This window comes from Dipodomys spectabilis, unplaced genomic scaffold (assembly GCF_019054845.1).
Source record: "Dipodomys spectabilis isolate Male_0828 unplaced genomic scaffold, ASM1905484v1 ptg000070l, whole genome shotgun sequence".
Taxonomy (NCBI): Eukaryota; Metazoa; Chordata; class Mammalia; order Rodentia; family Heteromyidae; genus Dipodomys; species Dipodomys spectabilis.
Genome location: NW_024870747.1, coordinates 1968971 through 1974261, shown reverse-complemented (window position 1 = coordinate 1974261; position 5291 = coordinate 1968971). Strand labels below are relative to the sequence as shown.

At 32.9% G+C, this 5291-nt stretch overlaps 1 pseudogene; it reads right to left on the bottom strand.

The window, feature by feature from the left end:
• Positions 1-926: 926 nt before the first annotated feature.
• Positions 927-1023, bottom strand: LOC122109920 (annotated as a pseudogene).
• Between the last annotated feature and the right edge of the window lie 4268 nt (positions 1024-5291).

The following is a 5291-nucleotide window of genomic DNA, read 5'->3' as shown; positions in this document are numbered from 1 at the left end:
ATTGTTCACCTATGTCCTAATGGTTGGGTTAAGTTTCTTAAATTTCAAAAATGCAAGTCTACCTTTTGTGTCCCTACAAAATATTTTCACAATCCAAATAAGAGCAATATATTTTATTTTGGTCTGTCATGGGGCTTGAACTCTGGGCCTGGGAGCTATCTCTGTGCTCTTCAGCTCAAGATGAGCGCTCTACTACTTGAGCCTCAGCTCCACTTCCAGTTTTCTAGTGGTTTATTGGAGATAAGAGTACCACAGACTTTCCTTCCCAGGCTGCCTTGGAACCATGATCCTCAGATCTCAGCCTCTTGTGTAGCTAGCATTATAGGCATAAGCCACATGTGCCTGGCAACACCAATATTTTACTGTAAAAATTCATGGATTCCGAAGAATTCTTCCAAGTGAATTGCCTGCATTGGATGTCAAAATGTATTCAGTAGTTTTTGTATACATGTACAATGATTTCTTCAGAGTTTGTGATTTTTTAATCAGAAAAAATTTTAACTTACCTGTTGAAATGAGTAGTACAGAAACTAAAATATTTCTGGTGCTTGTCTGAAAAAGTATGTTTTAAAATATTCTATGTTTGCATAATGTTCATAATTTATTTTATTTTCTCCTAGATATACTTTGAATTCTACATTATTTTATAATATTTAGATTCATTAATGTGTCCTTTCTGATTGCATTCCATATAGAAACAGTTTGATTCCTTTTTTTCTAGGTCTTAATATTATTTTTCTTTGAGATAAAATGACAATGTTGTCTAATTTGAAAAGTTTTGTAAAGTTTATGCCATGTAAACGCCTTTCTGAGGTGAATATTTAATACACTGATGTCAAACTAAATTTAATTATATGAATTACGTGTGTTGTTACAGTTGTAATTTTGTTTTAATAACTGTTTTTCATTTCTTGCATCTGAAGAATGAAACATATGAATACTTCTCAAATTTTCATGTTATCCTTGTGCAAGTGTCATGTTAATCTCTGCATTGTAATTTGAGTATTCGTGCTGCTGAAGCATGTAGTATCCTCTAAATTTAAGTAGTTAATGACGCAATCTTTATACAAGCCTATATCTATGCGTGCCTACTTGTAACAAGGAAACCGTATTGTTCCTAACAATGCTATCGATCTTAGTTCCCTAAAATTCTGTGAACAGTAGAAAAAAATTATATTGATCAATCAATTGCTCACATTTGCAAATTTTTTTGTCAATGACTATCTTAAGTCTTTTTATTTGGAATTTGATCATACTCTCAATTATTTATAGATAGGTCCAAAGGTGATGGCTTTTTCAAGTACTTATTTATCCAACTGTGTTAGCTATGTGGACCTAATGGATTCAAAGTAAGCGTTGCTTAAGAGCTACTTCTAAACTTCTTCAGCTGATATTTTCCCAAATGAGGTGTTACTGGCACAAATGTCTACCTGAGCCTTTACCCTTCTTCCATGTGGGAACAGACCAACCAGAATATCTTACCCTGACAGCATAGATTGTCTTACTAGAACAAAACTAATCTTGGTTACAAGGGATCATAGAGAGATGAACAGTTCAAACAGAACTGTTCAGACTAGAAGGTATTTTATCAAAATATAATTGTTTATTATACCTTCCATTTCAAAAGTAGCTAAAGCCAAGAAGGTGAAAAAATTGTTCATATGCATGATTACTTAATGTCCTGGCTTGTCTACCATCCAACCAGGCAGGAACTTACACTACTGCCTTTTTATCACCAAATATTTTCATAGTTGCAGGAGAAGTCCATATGTTTCTCCTCGTTATTAGGCATTAAATTGATACTGTTTTAATCACAGTGTTTCCTCTTGCCTCCATGCTGTAAATCTACAAATGGTAAAGCTTTAGGTCTAACTCTATCAAACACTAAGGTAGAGATAATGGAATAATACTTTAAAACAGAGTAGCCTTTGATACAGTAACTACAACAGAACAATGCAAACCTGTGCCTTTTAATTATATTATATATAATTATATATTTTATATTTATATGTGCTGATTTTATATTTCACACAGTAAAACTTACTAGAATTAGTTGATAATTTGACAAATAAATTGATATTTATTTATTCCAATAAATAGAATTGGAATATAAATAATTAGGTTTAAAATATATATTAGAATATAAAAAGTATCAATGCAATGTCTTTAGTATAAACTTGTGATACATTCTAACTGTTCTTGGTCTTCTGAATCCACATGGTAAAAAAACAATGCTTTCCTCTAATCTATAATGCATTTTACTCTGCTGCTCTGTTTATTGTTTTAACTCTCTTGTCCCAAACTGTTTTTCTCCATATTTCGGAAGCATTCCTATCGATTATACCCAAATTTTGCTAAGATGTCTAAAAAAACATTATCCTTCTGCAGTCCCCATAGGTCCTAGGATCCCAGGTCCCAGTTACCTGCATCATCAGATAACAGGGGCAAGACTTCTCACCAAGGCCCATGCAACATGTCAGCACATAGTAATTGAAGACCAATCTCAATTTCTCATTTCCTATATTTCAGGGCCCCAATTCCTTGAGATGCAGGAATTAGCAGTAAGCAATTGTGGAATGCAAGGCAACTTAAAATGAAGAATGAAATAACAAAATTTGAGAGAAAGTACTGTAATTAAAACATTCAACTTATAGATGACCAGCCCATATGAGTGAACAAGTTCACAAAGTGTCATAAGATTTTTTTTAATACCCCTCCCCTATGATTAATGAAAGATTTTATTCCAACATAAGTGGGCCAAAAAATAGTTCCTTGAAGGATAGATCCATAATTGGTCTACCAAAGCCCGGAAAACTTGACTTAGAGGTCAAATGTAATTCAGAAAAATATTTGAAGCACTAAGGAGTGCTTCAAAACACTGGGACTTCAGTACAACATGGTTCTGTGGTATAAAAATGTCACTCTCAAACCAATGATAATCTACACTTAATCTTCTGAAAGTGTATTCCTTTTCAAATAAACTTTTAAAAATCACATTCGTCAAAATGACATTTTACAAGTTGATGATACTTAGTGACATTACAAGTTTTTTAAGTGTAGGGAGCAAGTTACAATAGAGTTGAATTATTTACACAGCACTAATGCCAAACACGTTCAACCATTATTAAAGTGTAGAAATAGTACCACCCACAATTTGTGTTTTTCAGTAAGGGCCTTCCAGAAATGTGTTAAATAGGTTAGCCTCCTAAATTTCAAACCCAAACGTGAGCTAATAAATTTCATCATTTAATAAGGTACACTTTAAAAAGTCACAAATAGTTGCCTTATCATATGTTATTTTATGTTTTCCCTCTATCTAACATAGTAAGAAATATGACTGTAAGTCTTGAATATGGGTATTCATCAGAGATATGACAAACATAATATCTGTCTTCTATTTTTATCATATTCCTCTTTTGGAATAAATTTTAATTTTCTTATTTTTCCAAAACTTATAGGCAGTAGAAAATATTATTCCATGTAAAATAGAAGAATCACACCATTGTACAAAGCCATTTATAAAAATTCGTAGTTAGGAATACATCCTAAGCCATTTTTTTAACTTTCTTTTTGACTAAAGATTAATCTTCCAAAGGGATGAGAATAAAATCTTGTTTAGGTGATTCACCTCTCCAGTCTCCAGCAAATTGTTGCTGCAGATGAATCAATTATGGAAATATAAGCTGACATCAGTTCAAGAATATGCAGGATTGAAAGTCCATGGAATGCATATAAACCATTCAAAGTATTAATAGACAGTTTAACACAATGACTATCAGGAAGTTGAAACCAGAGAGGAATTATAGTAAAGACATAGAATGAATGAAAAATGAACAAGGGGCAAGTACAGCTAGAATATTCAATGTACACATATGCTAAAGGAAGTGGTAAATTGGAAATAAATCTTGGACAAAGGGTTGGTTGAGAATGATGGAAGGAGTGATTCCGATCTAGGAGCATTGGACAATTAGATGGATATATTTAATTGTAACACAATTGCACAACCTTTTAAAATTCAGTTAAAAAACACAAGAAACAAAAAACAGAAAAATCACAACCAAACAGCAATCTCCAGAGAGTATGAATATGACCTCTCAAAATTTTAAGCAATTAATGAAGGGCAGTCTTGGGAAAAGCAAACAAAACTGTTCAAAGAGGGAAGTTTGGGATAGGGGAGAATTTTGAACAGAATTAAATAGATGGTCTAAGGTTATAAATCACCTACATCTGCTGCAAATAGTATCTGTCTTCTACGAGTTTTCTGTCTGAACTGTATAATCCAGTCCTGAGACACACTTGGTAGCTTGTGAGGTTAGAGTGGAAGAAACAAGATCATGAACCCATTACTCCACTGGAGAAAAAAACAATACTCTATATTTTCTCTAATATCTCTTCACTACTCTTTCTTCATACTTTTAAGTCAATTGATTTTGAATTATATTTTTCCTTCTTTCTTCTGGCAAAGTAATTCATTAAATATTATTTGCCATTTTCTTCTTTCATGCTGTTTAATTGGCCATTGATATTTAATGAGTCCATTAAATATCCCTCTTGCATTTGGTTGCCATGAAACAACATTTATGTTAATGAGGAGAAATCTAATGTAAAACTTTGTCTCCAGAATACAGCCCTAGAAGCTGTGATCACAAATATTCGGCTATTTTTTTTTCTTTTACCTTAAAAGACTTCTTGTGTCTAAAGTGCCCACAAAAATAAGTACTCCATCACTTGTTGGTTCAATCAGAATTGTCTAAGCTCAAAAATATATTTTCCTAACAAGATGCTGATAGGAGACAAAAAATACTGCACTTTTATCTTCTCTTTTAAGGTTCTGCTTAGATACCATATCAGGAACAGTGAAGTTATTCTAGGCAAAATTATTTCAATAGATTATTTTCTCTTGGTCTTGCATTTGTTCACCAAGATGTATGGAGGAGAATAGAGTTAAATGACCCATACCTTGGAAGACAGTGTCTGTTACAAAAGGACAATGCTTCTATGTCCTACTTCTATGTCCTCCTCTTAGCTCTTGCCAGAGTTCCAATTAATCACAGCTTCTTGGCTTCATGTCTAGTGAAGCTGAAGGACTATATGGGCTCCACCACTGCTAAATCTTCATTATTTCTCTTTTAAAACTCTTTAAGTTGCCTCATTTGGACGTGGAATTTATTTTCATGTCTTCATTCAATCAGTTCTGCATTGTAGTGAGCCAAATAGGCTCTGTAAACTCACTTTAGGGAGTAAAAATACTAACACAATTTATATCAAAAAGTTTTGACCTCCCTTCACTG